Here is a 23,997-nt window from a genome sequence, read left to right on the forward strand (position 1 = left end):
CACAAGCGCGGGAGTCCGCGCGCACGAAATGGCCGCCCTCATCTAGGCTGAGTCCCTGGAGTTGCTCGATTGCTTCGACCCGTTCTGCCTCGTGGGGACCTTGCCGCGCCGTTTCAGCCGCTTGGATGTGGGAATACCGACTAGTGGCGTGTTCGTGTAGCACGCAGGTCTCGATGGCGGTCGCTAGGGTGAGCTGCTTTACCTTAAGGAACTGCTGGCGTAGGGGATACAACTGAACACCGAAAACGATCTGGTTGTGTATCATGGAGTCAGAGGTAGGCCCGTAATTACAGGACTGCGCAAGGATGCGGAGGTGGGTGAGAAAGGATTGGAAAGGTTCATCCTTACCCTGCAAACGCTGTTGGAATACATAGCGCTCGTAACTTTCATTCAGCTCGATGTTGCAGTGACTGTCAAACTTGAGGAGGACCGTCTTGAATTTTGATTTATCTTCACCATCAGCAAAGGTGAGAGAATTGAAAATGTGGATGGCATGGTCCCTGGCCGTGGATAGGAAGAGAGCGATCTTCCTGGTGTCTGAGGCAGCTTCCCGGTCTGTGGCTTCAAGGTAGAGCTGGAAGCGTTGTTTGAATATCTTCCAGTTGGCCCCTAGGTTACCGGTGATGCGGAGCGGCGGCGGCGGGCGGACGCTGTCCATTTTACAGGATGGCTGTATGCTGGTGGAAGGCAGATCACTTGCAGGTAGGTCTAAGAAGTTCTAACATCCCTCAACTCCTGGTATCATGATGTGTTAGGTGCTCTGGATCCGTGGAACACATACAGACCACCAACACTTAAAATAGTGCAACACTATTTTATTAAGTATGTTGAACATACTTTCACTGTGGGTTAACACAATGTTAGATTAAACTAAAGACCTATGCCTGTCCGAACCAGTCTATGCACTCAGCACATGGTGAGGATCTGTGCTGTAAGCTGTATGCTCTGTCCTTGTAGGAGGCTGCATCCCGAATGAGCGGGAACTCTGATGCCCTCTGTCTTTATAGTGAGTGTGCTCTAACTGGTGATTGGCTGCGGTGTTGTGTGTGCTGATTGGTCCCGCTGTGTGTCCATCAGTGTGTGTGTCTGCACCATGATATACTGGTGTATATTATGACAGTTGTTGAGCATTCACTCTGTGCACTGGAAATATTGGTCCAGCTGTTTGCGAACATACTGTGCAATCTCTGCTGCCTGCTGGGTAATACCTGAAACCCACTTCGATACCACCATGGTAAATAGTGGAATTTAAATTCAATAAATGGCTGCAATTAAAAGTGAAATGCAGCAATGAAATTGTCCATTGTTGTAAAATCACACCTGGACTTTGATGCAGAGATATTTCTTCACCCAGAGAGTGGTCGGAATGTGGAATTTGCTACCACAGAACGTAGTTGAGGCTAAAATCATGTAGGTTTTCTAGAAACAGTTAGAGATAGACCTTGGGGCGTAGGGGATCAAAGGATATGCGGGAAAGTCGGGATGACCAGCCATGATCATAATGAATGGAGCAGCAGGATTGAAGGGCCAAATGCTTACAAAGATAGGGAGGGTTGTCGGGGCTGGAGGAGGTTACAAAGATAGGGAGGGTTGTCGGGGCTGGAGGAGGTTACAAAGATATGGAGGGTTGTCGGGGCTGGAGGAGGTTACAAAGATATGGAGGGTTGTCGGGGCTGGAGGAGGTTACAAAGATAGGGAGGGTTGTCGGGGCTGGAGGAGGTTACAAAGATAGGGAGGGTTGTCGGGGCTGGAGGAGGTTACAAAGATAGGGAGGGTTGTTGGGCTGGAGGAGGTTCCCGTACTGGCCTCCCCGAACAGGCGCCAGAATGTGGTGACTAGGGGCTTTTCACAGTAACTTCATTTGAAGCCTACTTGTGACAATAAGTGATTTTCATTTCATTGTTGGGGCTGGAGGAGGTTACAAAGATAGGGAGGGTTGTAGGGGCTGGAGGAGCTTACAAAGATAGGGAGGGTTCTGGGGGCTGGAGGAGGTTATAAAGAGAGGGAGGGTTGTTGGGGGTGGAGGAGGTTACAAAGATAGGGAATGTTGTATGGGCTGGAGGAGCTTTCAAAGATCGGGAGGGTTGTTGGGGCTGGAGGAGGTTACAAAGATAGGGAGAATTGCAGGGGCTTGAGCAGGTTACAACGTGTGGTAGTCACCACTGTTGTAATATATTGTATCTACTGGTATTACTGTAAGGCTCCTGTACTACAGGTACAGGGGTAGATCCCTGCTTGCTGGCTCCACCCAGTAGGAGGAGTATAAATGTGTGTGCTCTCCGAACAGCAGCCATTTCGCCAGCTGCTGTAGGAGGCCCCACATCTCTGTGTAATAAAGCCTCGATTACTCTCTACTCTCATCTCGTCGTAATTGATAGTGCATTAATTTGTTACACAGAGTTGTGTGGCCTCCTACAGCAGCTGCTGGCGGGGTCCATGATGCACAGGAGGGGTGGGCCATGCAGTAGGGGGCATAAACCTGTACGTTGCGTGAGGTGACTGTGAGCGAGAGCGCTAGTTTCTTGGTCACCGCGAGGTCAAGCGTGGCCCGTTCTAAGAGGCGCCACTGTAGTTCGACCCTGTGCCCGTAACGAATGCGTCTCTCATTAGCAGGTTCGAATGTTCAGAGGCTGAAACGGCCTGGCAATCACAGTCTCTCACCAGGGCGAGCAGGGCACGCCAGAAATCTTCCACAGACTCACCGGGAAGTTGGTGCCGCGTGGACAGGAGGTGCCTGGCAGAGATCATAGAATTTACAGTGCAGAAGGAGGCCATTCGACCCATTGAGTCTGCACCGGCTCTTGGAAAGAGCACCCTACCCAAGCTCCATACCTCCACCCTATCCCCATAACCCAGTAACCCCACCCAACACTAAGGGCAATTTTGGACACTAAGGACAATTTATCACGGCCAATCCACCTAACCACATCTTTGGACTGTAGGAGGAAACCGGAGCACCCGGAGGAAACCCACGCACACACGGGGAGGATGTGCAGACTCCGCACAGACAGTGACCCAAGCCGGAATCGAACCTGGGACCCTGGAGCTGTGAAGCAATTGTGCTATCCACAATGCTACCGGGCTGCCCCAATCTTGTTGGTCTGCTGAGCGTAATTCTCCTTCAGTAGCGCCATGGCGTCTGCATAGGTAGGCACATCCCAAACGAGGGGAAAGATGTTGGAGCTCAGCCGCGTGTGCAGAATCTGGAGCTTTTGTGCCTCTGAGATTGGGTCTGTCGCAGACCCGATGTATGCTTCAAAACAAGCTAGCCAATGTGCGAAGTCCTTTTTGGCGTTGTCTGCTTAAGGATACAGCTGCAGACGACTGGGCGCCTTGATCTGTCGTTTAGAGCGCCGCAGTGCTGGTGGCGACTCAGGCGCGGCTCGGTCGTCGGTGACTCCGGGAGCATGTCGACATCCTCTTCATCCCTGGGTGGGAGCAAGGGGAGGGCGGATTAGCCTGGAGCGGGGCTGTGGTGGGGTGCGCTGGGGGAAGGGAGGGTGGCGCCAGGGCAGAGGGGGGGGGTGTTGGGGACCCCGCTAGTGCCAGATCCCTGAGGGAGACTGTGTCTTGGCGGCCGTCGGGGTACGCTACGTAGGCGTACTGCGGGTTTGCGTGGAGCAGCTGTACTCTCTCAACCAACGGTCCGCCTTGTGGTGCCGCATGTGCTTATGGAGGAGGACAGGTCCTGGAGCTGCCAGCCACGTTGGGAGCGAAACCCCGGAGGTGGGCTTCCTGGGGAAGGCAAAGAGACGTTCATGGGGGGTCTCGTTCGTCGCCGTGCACGGGAGCGACCGAATGGAGTGAAGTGCGTCAGGGAGGACGTCCTGCCAGCGGGAGGCCAGGAGATTTTTGGACCATAGGGCCAGCTGGATGGCCTTCCAGGCTGTCCCATTCTCCCGCTCCACCTGCCCGTTTCCCTGGGGGTTGTAGCTGGTCATCCTGCTCGAGGCAATGCCCCTGTTGAGCAGGTACTGACGCAGCTCATCGCTTATAAATGAGGATCCCCGGTCGCTGTGGTCGTAGGCGGGGAAACTGAACAGAGCGAAGATGGTGTTGAGGGCTTTGATTGTGGTGTTGGGCGTTCTGACACACAGATGAGCCAACACAGTTGTGTTTGGTACAACGCTGTTTTATTCAAACTTACTATCTACAGTTTTGTCTTGATACTCTGCACGTGGGGACTCCCTGTCTGTGGTGTTATTACAGGTCTTGTCGTTGTCCTTGTCCCCAGATCTACTGCCCACCAGGTGTCGTGTTTGTCCTTTTGTACTGTCCCTGTCTTTGTCTGCGATTGGTTGTGGTGTGTGTTCTGATTTGTCTGTTGGTGTGTCTATCATTGACGAATGTGATATAAAACAGTTACTTTAGAGATACTAGTTAATGTAATGTAGAAATAAGCCACTTTGATTCTGGCAGATAGAGACAAAGGGATTGAGACCGCATGGAAAAAGCAGGAAGAGGTGTGTCTATGAGAGTGATGCTGCATTGATAGGGGCCAGAGAAAGGGATTGGAAGTGAGCCAATCAGAATAGATCAAACAGGTCAGGAGGGACATAGGCTGACCTATGGGCGTCGAGTATGTGAAACTTGATACCATTTGAAATCTGGGGAGCAATGGCTGGGTATATATTATTGTACTCTGGTGGTTCTGGAATGAGCGCAGACCATACTATGGGTGCAGACGGAACTTTTACTGACTTTTCCAAATTATTGAATTTTTCTTCTTCTGTCAATTCAAGGCCAGCCATTGAACTACGTAGTTCGTCTCTTGTGTGACCCGGGTCCTTCCTGTCTCTATTTGCTCTTTTTTTAAATGCACATTCCTTTTTCAAGATCTGTAATGTTTTTAGGTTACCCTGTTCACTAATTGAAATCCCCATTTTAAGGGCGTTATCCTGCCAGCTGGACAACATAATCTTATCTTTTTCCTCTTGACAATATTGCCTCCATAATCCAATTAATTCTTTAGTTTTCATACCTTGATTTTTTCTCCATGTTTGTCCCTGGATTTTCTTAACCATTTCTAGGTCTTTGGTTCCCCCTAGTGGCCATTCATCTCCCATTTTAGTTCTTAACTGTGCTGACAATTTTCTAAAATCCTTCGCTTTGTCCGGATACTTATCACATAATATTTGCAGTGGCATGCCTGGATCATTTGTGCTATCCAAGGAATTTCCCATAATCTCAACTAGTCCTTGGAACTGCGTTTTTTCGCCACTACAGTCCAAAGAGAAAATTTTAGCTTAATCAACTATATTTTTAACACACAGACATATAGAGGTGAACTATTTTCAATTTCAAATGTTACATCTACCTCTCATAACGTAACCCAACCGAATTAACTCACAAATAAAGTTGAACCATTTATATTTTAAATGTTACATCAACAATACAGCCTACCCCAGCCAAATTAACTCACAAATAAAGTTGAACCATTTATATTTTAAATGTTACATCAACAATACAGCCTACCCCAGCCGAATTAACTCTATGAAATCCCATCAATTAAAATGCTAATCCCCAGACTGACCTGTGATTTCGTCGAGGCGGTCTTTCTGTGCCAACCGCGAGTGACCAGACTAATCAGGCGATAAGAAGAGGGGAACAATCAATGCGCGGTCGTTTTCCAGTTCTACATTGAGGGCCCTTTGTTCCCCATCCTCCTGTTCATAATCAGTCTAATTCTGATTTCGCAGTTGGATCAGGATCGCCCTGAGAAATCCCGGTTTTCGGCACCAAATGTTGATTCCCAAATTTCTTTCTCTGTCAGTCTGGCCTCAATAAAAGTTGAGATGGATTCGCACGTAAAAAGAAGTTATTTATTTAGCTTGCAAGCTTAATTCATCTTACAGAAACATAAGAGACATCCAGCCTCTTACACTCCAGAAAGCGACTGAACAAAGAGACAAAAGGATCTCTGCAAAATCAATCCAAATGGTATCAAGTTTCACATACTCGACGCCCATATGTCCCTCCTGACCTGTTTGATCTATTCTGATTGGCTCACTTCCAATCCCTTTCTCTGGCCCCTATCAATGCAGCATCACTCTCATAGACACACCTCTTCCTGCTTTTTCCATGCGGTCTCAATCCCTTTGTCTCTATCTGCCAGAATCAAAGTGGCTTATTTCTACATTACATTAACTAGTATCTCTAAAGTAACTGTTTTATATCACATTCGTCATCATGATGTGTGTGTTTGAATATCATGACGTCCCCCCTTTTTACAAAGATATGTGCCTACGTGGTTATAAATATAATCGTGTCGTGAGTGCATCTAAGAGTGTGGGTGTGTGTTGTGTACAGCATGTGCATATGACGTAACTATTTACATGGGGCCGATGTCGGGTGCGTCATTCTAACGAGGTTGTACCATAACAAAACATGAATGCGAAAAAAAACTTTGAATAGTGGTCCGGTCAAACGATATCTAGAACGATAAACAACAACAGGTTATAATACAGTAGTGTTTAACTTTTTAAACGTATGAACAGTGTTATAAGTCCAGTCTAATGGGTGTGCGACGAATTCGGGTTGACCGTTAGGGTGGCACTCCACTCATCGGCCGGATTGATGGCGTTGACCCTGTTTACATCGATGACGGAAACCCGGAAGGCATCCTGGTCATCTGCATCATTTAGCTGGAAGTCTTGATGCGTGGGCTGGACAGTCCTGACGTGTCTGCGAGGTTGTCGGAGATGTGTAGGATCCATGGGTTGAACCGCCCGACAGTAGGCAGCATAGTGGCCCATCTTGCCACATCGGAGGCACTGTCGGTTTTTAGCAGGACATTGCCCTTTTAAGTGTACAGCTCCACAGTTGCTGCACGTCATGACGTCACGGCGTTCGTTGCGCCACTGCGCATGCGCAGTGCGGTCTTGCATTGGGCGTGCCTGCGCGGTGCGTCCCTCGATGTTGCCGTTGGTTTTGGCGTGCACAAGCGCGGGAGACCGCGAAAAGCGCGGGAAGCGGCCGCTCTCGTCGGGGCCGCGGGTCGGGAGATAATCGATGGCCTGGATGCGTTCGGCGTCGTGGGCGGCCTGGCTTGCCGATTCAATGGCTGGGGACCCCCTCCGTGCCAATTCGGACGCCTGAAATCGGGCAAAACGGCTGGTTGCATTCTCGTGGAGGACACAGGCTTCCACTGCAGACGCTAAGGTGAGGCTTTTGATTTTAAGAAGCTGCTGGCGTAGGCCACTGGAGGCAACGCCAAAAACAATCTGGTCCCTGATCATGGACTCTGAGGTGTTGCCGTAACCGCAGGACTGCGCTAGAATTCGGAGATGCGTCAAAAAGGGTTGAAAAAGCTCCTCCTTACCTTGCAAGCGTTGCTGAAAGAGATATCTTTCAAAACTTTCATTCACTTCAACATTAAAGTGCTGGTCTAGCTTGAGGATGACTGTGTCATACTTGGATTGGTTTCCGCCTTCTTCGAACACCAGTGAGTTGAAGACATCGATGGCGCGCTGACCTGCGTAGGAGAGGAGCATTGCAATCTTTTTCGTCCGAGGCACTCTGTTTCTCGTTGGCTCGGATGTACAGGTCAAATCACTGCTTGAAGAGCTTCCAATTGGTACCAAGGTTCCCCGCGACTTGCAACGGCTGCGGTTTATTGGTGAGGTCCATGTCCAGAATGGCAGGTTAGTCGGCAGGTATCGATCCACTCCTGTACCATGTGGTGTTGGGCGTTCTGACACACAGATGAGCCAACACAGTTGTGTTTGGTACAACGCTGTTTTATTCAAACATACTATCTACAGTTTTGTCTTGATACTCTGCACGTGGGGACTCCCTGTCTGTGATGTTAAAACAGGTCTTGTCGTTGTCCTTGTCCCCAGATCTACTGCCCACCAGGTGTCGTGTTTGTCATTTTGTACTGTCCCTGTCTTTGTCTGTGATTGGTTGTGGTGTTGTGTGTTCTGATTTGTCTGTTGGTGTGTCTATCATGATGTGTGTGTTTGAATATCATGACATGAGCAGGTACTGACGCAGCTCATCGCTTATAAATGAGGATCCCCGGTCGCTGTGGTCGTAGGCGGGAAACCGAACAGAGCGAAGATGGTGTTGAGGGCTTTGATGACGGTGTCAGACGTCATATCGGGCATGGGACGGCGATGGGGAATCGGGAATACTCGTCGACCACATTGAGAAAATACGTGCTGCGGTCGGTGGAGGGGAGGGGCCCTTTGAAGTCCATGCTGAGGCATTCAAAAGGGCGGGAGGCCTTCATCAGGCGCGCACAGTCTGTCCGGTAGAAGGGCGGTTCGCACTCTGCGTCGACCTGGCAGTCGCTGGTGATAGCCCTGACTTTTTCGATGGAGTACGGTAGATTGCGGGCCTTAATGGAGTGGTAAAAGCAGGTTACAAAGATCGGAAGGGTTGTGGGGGCTGAAGGAGGTTACAAAGATAGGGTGGGTTGTAGTGGTGTGAGGAGCTTACAACGATAGGGAGGGTTGTAGGGGCTGAAGAAGGTTACAAAGGTAGGGAGGGTTGGAGTGACTTGAGGAGGTTACAAAGATGGGGTGGTTGTAGGGACTGGAGGAGGTTACAGAGATGAGGAGGGTTGTAGGAGCTTGATGAGGTTACAGAGATGAGGAGGGTTGTAGGAGCTTGATGAGGTTACAGAGATAGGGAGGGTTGTAGGGGCTGGAGGAGGTTACAGAGATAGGGAGGGTTGTAGGGGCTGGAGGAGGTTACAGAGATAGGGAGGGTTGTAGGGGCTGGAGGAGGTTACAGAGATAGGGAATGTTGTTGGGGCTGGAGGAGGTTACAGAGATTGGGAGTGAAGGGTATGGAGCGGTTTAATTGCGAGGCAGTATAAATGAGTGAGGGGTGAAAGCCGTGATACATTTGGTACAAGTTTGGATCTGGACAGTGGAATATTTGCTAAGCTGACGTTTCTGGAGAACGGGAGGCTGGACAGGAGCAGATTGAAATGTTCAGGTCTGGAGGGAATCAAATCACCAATGAAGATTTCAGGAGCAGGAAAGTGGAGGCAGGGGCGGAGTTGGTCAATGTTACAAATGTGGAAAGATGTATTTTCACAGTGACTTCATTGCAGTGTTAATGTAAGCCTACTTGTGACATAAAGATTATAATAGAATAAAAAGGGTTTGCAGACGGCGCGTTCGAGACCCTCCTGGATATCGTGGAGGAGAGGGGGTTGACCCTCTACCCTGGCCCAGGAAGAAGGCTGCCAGCGGCCACCGTTTGCCGTGCCTGGACGCATGTGGCAGAGATGGTCAGTGCCATGAGCAACACCGTCCGGAAAAAACTGCACCACTTCCCCAGGGCGGCCAGGGTGAGTAGGCAGCACTGTGCCCCTCGCACCATCCCCCCCACACATCCATAACCGCCCCCCCACTGTGGATGGCTGAATCCCCACCCTGCCCCACATGCCAGCACCCATACTACCCGGCATGGCCACTGAGGCCACCAGCTACCCACCCCCTGGGCTGCATGCGTCTGATTGTTTAACACTTTTGTTTTCTGTATCCTCTCCTCCCCAGCTGAAGGCCACACCGGACCGCCGGGAGCGGGTGACGACAGGATGTCGACCAGCAGATGTACAGACCCTCACCATGGCAGAGCAGAGGGCCCTGGATGTGGCCGGCAGCCCGGAGAAGAGAGAGGTCTCTGAGGTGGAGGTCCGCCACTGGCAAGGAAGTGAGAAGTGTGTCAACATCCCGCCCCCCTCCCATGCCACCGAACCCCCCCCCCCCGCCAAACACCACTCCCACACCATCCTCACCCCCACCCATCCTGATCCCTACCCCACCATACCCCCACCCCACCCCCAACCCTACCCCCACCCCATCCCCATCCCATCCCCAACCCCACACCTTCCTCACCCCCACCCATCCTGATCCCCACCCCTACCCCCACCCCTACCCCCACACCTACCCCCACCCCATCCCCAACCCCACACCTTCCTCACCACCACCCATCCTGATCCCCACCCCTACCCCCACCCCTACCCCCACACCATCCCCATCCCATCCCCAACCCCACACCTTCCTCACCCCCACCCATCCTGATCCCCACCCCTACCCCCACCCCTACCCCCACCCCATCCCCACCCCATCCCCATCCCATCCCCAACCCCACACCTTCCTCACCACCACCCATCCTGATCCCCACCCCACCCCTACCCCCACCCCTACCCCCACCCCATCCCCATTCCATCCCCAACCCCACACCTTCCTCACCACCACCCATCCTCACCGCCACCCATCCTGACCGCATCCCATCCCTACCCCCACCCCTACCCCCACCCCATCCCCATCCCATCCCCAACCCCACACCCACACCATCCTCTACCCCAACCCCACCCCCATCACTAACCCCACCCCCACCCCATCCTCACACCACCCTAACTCCAACATCATCCCCACCACCACCACCCCCATCCCCACCCCACACCGTCCCCACCCCCACCACCACACCGTCCCCACCCCACCCCTACCCCAACCCCTACCCCCACCCCTACCCCCACTCCATCCTCATCCCATCCCCAACCCCACACCCACACCATCCTCACCCCCACACCGTCCCCACCCCACCCCTACCCCCACCCCTACCCCCACCCCATCCCCATCCCATCCCCAACCCCACACCATCCTCACCCCCAACCTTCCTGATCCCACCCCACCCCTACCCCCACCCCCACCCCACCCCTACCCCCATCCCATCCCCATCCCATCCCCAACCCCACACCCACACCATCCTCTACCCCAACCCCACCCCCATCACTAACCCCACCCCCACCCCATCCTCACATCCCCTAACTCCAACATCATCCCCACCACCACCACCCCCATTCCCACCCCACACCGTCCCCACCCCCACCACCACCCCCAACCCCACCCCCACAACGTCCCCACCCCCACCCCCATCTCCACCCCCACCCCCACACCATCCTCACCCCCACCCAATCCCACCCCACACCCATCCCTACCCCCATACCATCCTCCCCCGTCCCCCTACCCTACTCCCACCCCATCCCCAATCCCACCCCCACCCAATCCCAACCCCACCCCCATCCCTACCCCCACCCCATCCTCACCCCTACCGTCACCCCATCCCCACCCCGTCCCGTCCCCAATCACACCCCCACCCCCACCCCATCCTCATACCACCCTCACTCCGGCATCATCCCCACCCCTACCACCCTCACCCACACCCCAACCCCTCCCCCACACCATCCTCACCCCACACCATCCACACCCCCACACCGACCCCACCCCCACACCATCTCCACCCCCACACCATCTCCACCCCCACACCATCTCCATCCCCACACCATTCCCACCCCCACACCACTCCCACCCCCACAAAATCTCCACCCCCACACCATTGTCGCCCCCACACCATCCCCACCCCCACACCATCCTCACCCTCACACCATCCGCACCCCCACACCATCCTCACCCCCACACCATCCTCAACCACACACCATCCCCACCCCACACCATCCTCACCCCCACATGCACACCATCCCCACCCCCACACCATCCCCACCCCCACACCATCCTCACCCCCACACCACACCCACACCATCCTCACCCCCACACCATCCTCACCTCCACACCATCCCCACCACCAGTCCCATCCTCACCCCCACACAATCCCCACCCCCACACCATCCCCACCCCCACACCACTCCCACCCACACACCATCCTCACACCCACACCATCCCCACCCCCACACCATCACCACCCCCACACCACTCCCACCCCCACAACATCCTCACCCCCATACCATCCCCACACCATCCCCACCCACAAACCACTCCCACCCCCTCACCATCCCCACCCCCGCACCACTCCCACCCCCACACCATCCCCACCCCCACACCATCCCCACCCCCACACCAGGCCCATCCCCACACCATCCCCACCCCCACTTCATCCACACCCCCACACCGTCCCCACCCACACATCAACCCCACCTCCAGCCCCATCCTCACCCCCACACCATCCCCACCCCCACACCATGCCCACCCCCACACCATTGCCACCACCACACCTTCCCCACCCCCACACCATCCCCACCCCCACTCCGTCCCCACCCCCACACCGTCCCCACCCACACAAAATCCCCACCCCCACACCATTTCCACCCCCACACCGTACCACCCCCACACCACTCCCACCCCCACACCATCCCCACCCCCACACCGTCCCCACCCCCAAACCATCCCCACCCCAACACCATCCTCACCCCCACACCATCCCCACCCCCACACCATCCTTACCCCCACACCATCCCCACCCCCACACCATCCCCATTCCCACACCATCCCCACCCCCACACCATCTCCACCCCCACACCATCCCCATCCCCACACCATCCCCACCCCCACACCATCTCCACCCCCACACCATTCCCACCCCCACACCATCCCCACGCCCACACCATCCCCACCCCCACACCATCCTCACCCCCACACCATCCCCACCCCCACACCATCCCCATTCCCACACCATCCCCACCCCCACACCATCTCCACCCCCACACCATCCCCACCCCCACACCATCCTCACCCCACACCATCCCCACTACCACACCATTCCCACCCCCACACCATCCCCACCCCCACACCATCCCCACCCCCACACCATCCCCACCCCCACACCATCCCCACCCCCACACCATCCACACCCCCACACCACACCCACACCATCCTCACCCCCACACCATCCTCACCTCCACACCATCCCCACCACCAGTCCCATCCTCACCCCCACACAATCCCCACCCCCACACCATCCCCACCCCCACACCACTCCCACCCACACACCATCCTCACACCCACACCATCCCCACCCCCACACCATCACCACCCCCACACCACTCCCACCCCCACAACATCCTCACCCCCATACCATCCCCACACCATCCCCACCCACAAACCACTCCCACCCCCTCACCATCCCCACCCCCACACCACTCCCACCCCCACACCATCCCCACCCCCACACCATCCCCACCCCCACACCAGGCCCATCCCCACACCATCCCCACCCCCACTTCATCCACACCCCCACACCGTCCCCACCCACACATCATCCCCACCTCCAGCCCCATCCTCACCCCCACACCATCCCCACCCCCACACCATGCCCAACCCCACACCATTGCCACCACCACACCTTCCCCACCCCCACACCATCCCCACCCCCACTCCGTCCCCACCCCCACACCGTCCCCACCCACACAAAATCCCCACCCCCACACCATTTCCACCCCCACACCGTACCACCCCCACACCACTCCCACCCCCACACCATCCCCACCCCCACACCGTCCCCACCCCCAAACCATCCCCACCCCAACACCATCCTCACCCCACACCATCCCCACCCCCACACCATCCTTACCCCCACACCATCCCCACCCCCACACCATTCCCATTCCCACACCATCCCCACCCCCACACCATCTCCACCCCCACACCATCCCCATCCCCACACCATCCCCACCCCCACACCATCTCCACCCCCACACCATTCCCACCCCCACACCATCCCCACCCCCACACCATCCCCACCCCCACACCATCCTCACCCCCACACCATCCCCACCCCACACCATCCTCACCCCCACCCCCATCCTCACCCCACACCATCCCCACCCCCACACCATCCCCACCCCCACACCATTTCCACCCCCACACCATCCCCACCCCCACACCATCCCCACCCCCACACGTACACCATCCCCACCGCCACACCATCCCCACCCCCACACCATCCTCACCCCACACCATCCCCACCACCAGCCCCATCCTCACCCCCATACCATCCCCACCCCCACACCATCCCCACGCCCACACCACTCCCACCCCCACACCATCCACACCCCCACACCACTCCCAACCCCACACCATCCCCACCCCCACACCACTCCCACCCCCTCACCATCCCCACCCCCACATCATCCACACCCCCACACCACTCCCACCCCCTCACCATCCTCACACCCACACCATCACCACCCCCACACCATCCTCACCCCCACACCACTCCCACCCCACACCATCCCCACCCCCATACCATCCCCACCACCACACCATCCCCACACCTCAAAACCACTCCCAACCCCACACCATCCCCACCACCAGCCCCATCCTCACCCCCACACCATCCCCACCCCAACACCACTCCCACCCCACAGCATCCTCACCCCCATACCATCCCCACCCCCACACCATCCCCATCCCCACACTAACCCCACCCCCACACCATCCTCACCCCAACCCCCATCCTCACCCCACACCATCCCCACCCCCACACCATCGCCACCCCCACACTATCCCACCCCCACACCATCCCCACCCCCACACCATCCCCACTCCCACACCATCCCCACCCCCACACCATCCCCACCCCCACACCATCCCCACCCCCAGCACCATCCTCACCCCACACCATCCTCACCCCCACACCATCCTCACCCCAACCCCCATCCTCACCCCACACCATCCCCACCCCCACACCATCGCCACCCCCACACTATCCCACCCCCACACCATCCCCACCCCCACACCATCCCCACTCCCACACCATCCCCACCCCCACACCATCCCCACCCCCACACCATCCCCACCCCCAGCACCATCCTCACCCCACACCATCCTCACCCCCACCCCCATCCTCACCCCACACCATCCCCACCCCCACACCATCCTCACCCCCACCCCCATCCTCACCCCACAACATCCCCACCCCCACACCATCCCCACTCCCACACCATCGCCACCCCCACACCATCCCCACCCCCACACCATCCCCACCCCCTCACCATCCCCACCCCCACACCATCCTCACCCCCACACCATCCTTACCCCCACACCATCCCAACCCCCACACCATCTCCACCCCCACACCATCCCCAACCCCACACCATCCCCACTCCCACACCATCGCCACCCCCACACCATCCCCACCCCCACACCATCCTCACCCCCACACCATCCCCATCCCCACACCATCCCCACCCCCACACCATCTCCACCCCCACACCATCCCCACCACCACACCATCCCCACCCCCACACCATCCTCACCCCCACACCATCCTTACCCCCACACCATCCACACCCCCACACCATCTCCACCCCCACACCATCCCCATTCCCACACCATCCCCATTCCCACACCATCCCCACCCCCACACCATCTCCACCCCCACACCATCCCCATCCCCACACCATCCCCACCCCCACACCACTCCCACCCCACACCATCCTCACCCCCATACCATCCCCACCACCACACCATCCCCACACCCCAAAACCACTCCCACCCCCTCACCATCCCCACCCCCACACCATCCACACCCCAAAACCACTCCCAACCCCACACCATCCCCACCCCCACACCACTCCCAACCCCACACCATCCCCACCACCAGCCCCATCCCCACCCCCACACCATCCCGACCCCCACACCATCCCCACCCCCACACCATCCCCACCCCCACACCATCCTCACCCCCATACCATCCCCAACCCCACACCATCCCCATCCCCACACTATCCCCACCCCCACACCATCCTCACCCCCACACCACTTCCACCCCCACACCACTCCCAACTCCACACCATCCCCACCACCAGCCCCATCCTCACCCCACACCATCCCCACCCCCACACCATCCCCACCCCCACCCCACTCCCACCCCACACCATCCTCACCCCCACACCACTCCCACCCCCACACCACTCCCACCACCACACCATCCCCACACCCCAAAACCACTCCCACCCCCTCACCATCCTCACCCCCACACCATCCACACCCCCACACCACTCCCAACCCCACACCATCCCCAACCCCACACCATCCCCATCCCCACACTATCCCCACCCCCACACCATCCCCACCCCCACACCATCCCCACCCCCACACCATCCTCACCCCCATACCATCCCCACCACCACACCATCCCCACACCCCAAAACCACTCCCACACCCTCACCATCCCCACCCCCACCCCCACACCATCCACACCCCCACACCACTCCCACCCCACACCATCCTCACCCCCACACCATCCCCACCCCCACACCATCCTCACCCCCACACCACTCCCACCCCACACCATCCCCACCCCCACACCACTCCCACCCCACACCATCCACACCCCCACACCACTCCCAACCCCACACCATCCTCAACCCCACACCATCCCCACCCCCACACCATCCCCACCCCCACACCACTCCCACCCCACACCATCCTCACCCCATACCATCCCCACCACCACACCATCCCCACCCCCACACCATCCACACCCCCACACCACTCCCACCCCACACCATCCTCACCCCCACACCATCCCCACCGCCACACCATCCCCAACCCCACACCATCCCCACCACCAGCCCCATCCTCACCCCCACACCATCCCCACCCCCACACCATCCCCACCCCCACACCACTCCCACCCCACACCATCCTCACCCCCACACCATCCCCACCCCCACACCATCCCCACCACCAGCCCCATCCTCACCCCCACACCATCCCCACCCCCACACCATGCCCACCCCCACACCATCCCCATCCCCACACCATCCTCACCCCCACACCACTCCCACCCCCACACCATCCCCACCCCCACATCATCCCCATCCCCACACCATCCCCACCCCCACAACATCCCCACCCCCACACCATCCTCACCCCCACCCCCATCCTCACCCCACACCATCCCCACCCCCACACCATCGCCACCCCCACACTATCCCACCCCCACACCATCCCCACCCCCACACCATCCCCACTCCCACACCATCCCCACCCCCACACCATCCCCACCCCCACACCATCCCCACCCCCAGCACCATCCTCACCCCACACCATCCTCACCCCCACCCCCATCCTCACCCCACACCATCCCCACCCCCACACCATCCTCACCCCCACCCCCATCCTCACCCCACACCATCCCCACCCCCACACCATCCCCACTCCCACACCATCGCCACCCCCACACCATCCACACCCCCACACCATCCCCACCCCCGCACCATCCCCACCCCCACACCATCCTCACCCCCACACCATCCCCACCCCCACACCATCCCCACCCCAGCACCATCCCCGCCCCCACACCATCCTCACCCCCACACCATCCTTACCCCCACACCATCCCCACTCCCACACCATCGCCACCCCCACACCATCCCCACCCCCACACCATCCCCACCCTCGCACCATCCCCACCCCCACACCATCCCCACCCCCACACCATCCTCACCCCCACACCATCTCCACCCCCACACCATCCCCATTCCCACACCATCCCCACTCCCACACCATCTCCACCCCCACACCATCCCCATCCCCACACCATCCCCACCCCCACACCATCTCCACCCCCACACCATCCCCACCCCCACACCATCCCCACCCCCACACGTACACCATCCCCACTACCACACCAGTCCCACCCCCACACCATCCCCACCCCCACACCATCCCCAACCCCACTCCATCCCCACCCCCACACCATCCCCACCCCCACACCATCCCCACCCCCACACGTACACCATCCCCACTACCACACCATTCCCACCCCCACACCATCCCCACCCCCACACCATCCCCAACCCCACTCCATCCCCACCCCCACACCACTCCCTACCCTACACCATCCCCACCACCAGCCTCATCCTCACCCCCACACCATCCCCACCCCCACACCACTCCCACCCCACACGATCCTCACCCCCACACCATCCCCACCCCCACACCATCCTCACCCCCACACCATCCCCACCCCCACACCATCCCCACCCCCACACCATCCTCACCCCCACACGTACACCATCCCCACCCCCACACCATCCCCACCCCCACACCATCCTCACCCCACACCATCCCCACTACCACACCATTCCCACCCCCACACCATCCCCACCCCCACACCATCCCCAACCCCACTCCATCCCCACCCCCTCACCATCCCCAACCCCACACCATCCCCACACCCCAAAACCACTCCCACCCCCTCACCATCCCCACCCCCACACCATCCCCACCCCCACACCATCCCCACCCCCCAAAACCACTCTCACCCCCACACCATCCCCATCCCCACACTATCCCCACCCCCACACCACTCCCAACTCCACACCATCCCCACCACCAGCCCCATCCCCACCCCCACACCATGCCCACCCCCACACCACTCCCACCCCCACACCATCCCCACCCCCACACCATCCCCATCCCCACACCATCCCCACCACCACAACATCCCCACCCCCACACCATCCTCACCCCCATCCTCACCCCACACCATCCCCACCCCCACACCATCCCCACTCCCACACCATCGCCACCCCCACACCATCCCCACCCCCACACCATCCCCACCCCCACACCATCCCCACTCCACACCATCCCCACCCCCACACCATCCCCACCCCCACACCATCCCCAACCCCACTCCATCCCCACCCCCACACCACTCCCTACCCTACACCATCCCCACCACCAGCCTCATCCTCACCCCCACACCATCCCCACCCCCACACCACTCCCACCCCACACCATCCTCACCCCCACACCATCCCCACCCCCACACCATCCTCACCCCCACACCATCCCCACCCCCACACCATCCCCACCCCCACACCATCCTCACCCCCACACGTACACCATCCCCACCCCCACACCATCCCCACCCCCACACCATCCTCACCCCACACCATCCCCACTACCACACCATTCCCACCCCCACACCATCCCCACCCCCACACCATCCCCAACCCCACTCCATCCCCACCCCCACACCATCCCCAACCCCACACCATCCCCACACCCCAAAACCACTCCCACCCCCTCACCATCCCCACCCCCACACCATCCCCACCCCCACACCATCCCCACCCCCCAAAACCACTCTCACCCCCACACCATCCCGATCCCCACACTATCCCCACCCCCACACCACTCCCAACTCCACACCATCCCCACCACCAGCCCCATCCCCACCCCCACACCATGCCCACCCCCACACCACTCCCACCCCCACACCATCCCCACCCCCACACCATCCCCATCCCCACACCATCCCCACCACCACAACATCCCCACCCCCACACCATCCTCACCCCCATCCTCACCCCACACCATCCCCACCCCCACACCATCCCCACTCCCACACCATCGCCACCCCCACACCATCCCCACCCCCACACCATCCCCACCCCCACACCATCCCCACTCCACACCATCCCCACCCCCACACCATCCCCACCCCCACACCATCCCCACCCCCACACCATCCCCACTCCCACACCATCCCCACCCCCACACCATCCCCACCCCCAGCACCATCCCCACCCCCACACCATCCCCACACCCCACACCATCCCCACCCCCACACCATCCCCACCCCCAGCACCATCCCCACCCCCACACCATCCTCACCCCCACACCATCCCCACCCCCACTCACAGTCTCACCCTACACCACCCCCTCACCACCACCACCCAAGCCCACCATCCCTCAGCCCACGGTTTGGACATGCGTCTTGTCTTCTGTCTTGCAGGGCCTGCTGAAGAAGGGGCGCATCCGCCCCCAGCCAGCGTCACAGCCGGAGCCCCCGTGAACCGAGCAGCGATGGGAGCAGTTTGGACACCAGCCCTCTGCCCGAGACTCAGGGGACCGCAGAGCACGGGTCTGAGGATGACACTGACCATCACAGCTGTCTCCAACACCCTCCACCAACCCAGAGACACTCACCTCGGTTGGGCATGTCAGTGGAGAGGCTCCTGGTGCACACCATGTAGTTGACCCGGTGCAGCAGTGCAGGTAGTAACACCAGGGGCTGGTTTAGCTCACTGGGCTAAATCGCTGGCTTTGAAAGCAGACCAAGGCAGGCCAGCAGCGCGGTTCAATTCCCGTACCAGCCTCCCCGAACAGGTGCCGGAATGTGGCGACTAGGGGCTTTTCACAGTAACTTCATTGAAGCCTACTTGTGACAATAAGCGATTTTCATTTCATTTCATTTCAGAGTGGGGGGACAGTTGGAGGGCGGGCCAACCCCAGGGACTAGCGGCCTTCCAGATGGGTCTCGGGTTTCTGGCACAGACAGTCCCATCTGCAGTGGAGATGCAGTCAGAGAGCCAGGCAGTACATGAGGTGTTGCCGGTCAGCATCCTGCCCCTGCAGGTTTGGGATGCGATGTTTGTGCCAATACCCCCCACTACTCCCCCTCCTAGTCGGTGAACCCGGAGACGATTAGAGTGACTGTGCACATTGGCCCTGGCGCACAAGTGGTGCGGCCTCCCGTGCCTGCCTGGGCTCCATGTCCTGCCCAGCCTCGTCCGACGAGGCTGGCCTTCATCCTCCTCCTCCAGCACGCTAGCCCTCTGTTGCACGATATTGTGGAGGAGCAGCAGGCCGCCATGATGCGGCCGACCCTCTCAACATCATATTAGGCGTCCCCTCCAGAGTGGTCAAGGCACCTGAACCGCATCTTCAGGAGGATGAAGGTCCACTTGATCATGGACCTGGTCACTGTATGGGCGTCTGTGTAGCCGGCCTCTGCATCGGTCTGTGGCCTCCGGATACGACCACAGTGGATAACCTCTGTCACCCAGGAGCCAACCTCCCAGCGGGGGGCGTCTCGAACATGTCAGGGACCGTCGAGTGTGCCAGGATGAAGGTGTCGTGCACACTGCCCGGGTATCAGGTGCAGACGTTCATGATACGCAGCTGATGGTTACCCACCAGCTGCACGTTCATCGAGTGGAACCTCTTTCACTTTGTGTAGATCGGCCTGTTATCTGCAGGTGCTCGTAGGGTGACACTCATCCCGTCGATCACCCCCTGGACCTGGGGCATCCCAGTGGTGGCGGTGAACCCCGCTGCCCGGGCATCCTAGTGGACTCGGTCCACATTGAAATGGATGGATTGAGTCACCTGGACATATAGGGCCTCCGTGATGTCAAGGATGCACCTGTGCACCAAAGTCTGTTGTCATAATATCTACTCATGTATATACTGAATTGCAGATAGGCAATGATTGACATACAGGACGACCAATAAGCACACAACACAGTGCTAGCCAGTGCAGACACCATGCGGCAGCTAGTAAGTCTGGTCAGGCTAATACAAGGTCTCCAGTCAGTTCAGTATAGTGTCATCTCCGCATCCTAGTGCAGTCATGTAACTATGACTCGACGGCTGATTCCATGAACCGGGATCAGATCGTTTTCGGGGTCCACTCCGACTCCCTTCGGCAGCAGCTCCTGATAGTCAAACAGTTAACCCTCTCTGTCGCTATCGAGACGTGCGTTGTCCATGAGCATGCTAGGAATCGTTACTCCCACATCAGGGCGGCAGAAACTGTGAAGCTGGCCTCCCACGAGGCGGAACGGGTGCAGGCCATTGCACAGATGCAGGGCCTGAGCATCGAGGAGAGTGGCCGTTTCGCGCGCTTTTCTCGGGTCCCTGCGCATGCGCCCCACGACCGAGTGGACGACGAGACCGAAAACCCGACTGCGCAGGTGCGTACGTCGACCGACCGCACTGCGCATGCACGATGGCGCACGGAACGCGCTGATGTCGGCATCATGACGTGTCCGAATTGTGGCTCCGCCCATTTAAAGCAGCAATGTCCGGCAAAAGGACGCCGGTGTCTACAGTGTGGCAAGCTTGGCCACTCGATGCCTTATATAGTTGTATATCTTGTTCCCTCCAGTGGTTGATTTAGACATTACATTAACCCCGCCTGTTCTTTACATTCATGATAATGTCACCCCCCCGTGCCCAACCAGGTCCAACAGGCCCCGACTGTCACTTCAGGATTTGCCTCCGCATCTCACCCTTCATCCCATCACCCCTCGCCTCATCGGTGCCTGGCACCATGGGGGCCTCTGGCCCTGGTGCTCGTCCCTGATGCCAAGGGTACCGTTGGCTGGCACTGCCCTCGCCAGTGGCTACTGTGGGTGTTGCCCTGGGTGGGCAGCCGGTGGGTGGTCATCGGGTTGGGGCGGGGGGGGGGTGGTGTGGTGAGGGGGTGGGATGCAAAGGTGCGGGGGTGGGGTCACCCATATGACCAGTGTCACTGTGCAGAATGGAGGCCAAGGTTGGTGGTTAGTGGGTGTGCAGGAAGATGGACGGCGTAATGGCTGTCTGTGCCTGGACACCTCCACCCCCAGTCCCATGGGGGCCTCCCCGGGACTCGGCCTGTTCCCCCCCGTTCCCCCTTTCCCTGGCACCCCCCACTCCAGGTCAGGCCCGCTAATGATATGCAACCCGTGTCTACTGTACGTGTGGAGTGAAACGCATTGACTCCGTTTTCGAGGTGATGGAGAATCGCGATGTGGCGTCAAATCGGCTCCTGACGTGATTTTGCTGTTGGACGCTGTTCTCCGCTAATTGCAATTCCCGATTTCGGCGTCAGCTAACGGAGAATCCCGTCCTTGGTTTCCGGGACGAGGTGAATACGTGCTCTGAAACTCATTGTGGGGTCAATAATGACACTACGGTTGCCAACAGTGTGGTTGCCATTGATGCCAGGGAGAGGGATAGAGACAGTGCTGAGCGTATGGAGTTAGTGACAGGAACCGAAGGCATTGACTTCAATCTCCTCAATATTCAGTTGAAAAATATTCATAGGAACATAGAACATACAGTGCAGAAGGAGGCCATTCGGCCCATCAAGTCTGCACCGACCCACTTAAGCCCTCGCTTCCATCCGATCCCCGTAACCCAATAACCCCTCCTAACCTTTTTTGGACACGAAGGGCAATTTATGATGGCTAATCCACCTAACCTGCACATCTTTGGACTGTGGGAGGAAACCGGAGCACCCGGAGGAAACCCATGCAGACAAGGGGAGAACGTGCAGACTCCTCACAGACAATGACCCAGCAGGGAATCGAACCTGGGACCCTGGTGCTGTGAAGCCACAGTGCTAACCACTGTGCTACCATGCTGCCCTAATCCCACACTGGGCGGTCGATACAAAGTGTGAGCACAGAGTCTATTCGATCCCATGGAGACAGAGTCAGGAAGAGGGTCATGGGAAATCAGACTATGCATATCGTGTCCACTCCCTGATGTATCCCTGAATCCAGAAGGTTTTCCCGGAGATGGGCTCCCTGTGACAGTGGCTGCCGCTCATTCCTGGCAGGTAGTCAATCAAGGTATTTAAAAGGACAATTAGTCCTGAAGCAGCAATACAATCTTATGGGAGGACCCAGGCCTCGCTCTGTGTCTGGATGTCCAGAGTTTGGCAGGATATCGAGACAGCCACAAAGTGAGAAGTCAGGGAGACTGTTGTCCCTGCTGGTATCACAGAGCTGTAAGGTTGAAACTGGCCACCGTTACCCCTGCACAGTGGCGAACAGTAAAGTGACACAGTGGTTAGCACTGCTCCTCACAGCCTCAGGGATCCGGGTTCAATTCCAGCCGGGGGTGATTCTCTGTGTGGAGTTTCCACATTCTCTCTATCTCCACGGATTTCCTCCGGGTGCTCCGATTTCCTTTCACATTCCAAAGATATGCAATCAACTGGATTGGCCATGCTAAATTGCCTTAGTGTGCAAAGGTTAGTTGGGGCAGGGGAGTGGGACTGGGTAGGGTGCTCTTTCAGGGGGCAGTGCAGACACGATGGGCCCAATGGCCTCCTTCTGCAATGTAGGTATTCCATGATTCTTTGATGGCCCCAACAGTTCTCACCCTTCAGTTTTATTGAACCCCGACACCTCCGATATGCCGTGGGTGCTGAAAGATTGCCGCAGCCTGGCTCGAGTTATTGTACTTGGCATTTTATAGACCCCCATCCACTTTGAGTGGGCATCTAGGGTAATGAAGGACATTGTTCCCGGGAATGGTCCCACACAATCTATGTGGAGGTGGGACCAAGGGCGGCCCGGCCATTCCCATGGGTGGAGCGGCGATGCCAGCGGCAGCTTCTGGTGCTCCTGGCACTGAGTACAATACTGGGCCACCTTCTCAATAT

Source organism: Scyliorhinus torazame, chromosome 7 (assembly GCF_047496885.1).
Source record: "Scyliorhinus torazame isolate Kashiwa2021f chromosome 7, sScyTor2.1, whole genome shotgun sequence".
In the NCBI taxonomy this organism is placed as follows: Eukaryota; Metazoa; Chordata; class Chondrichthyes; order Carcharhiniformes; family Scyliorhinidae; genus Scyliorhinus; species Scyliorhinus torazame.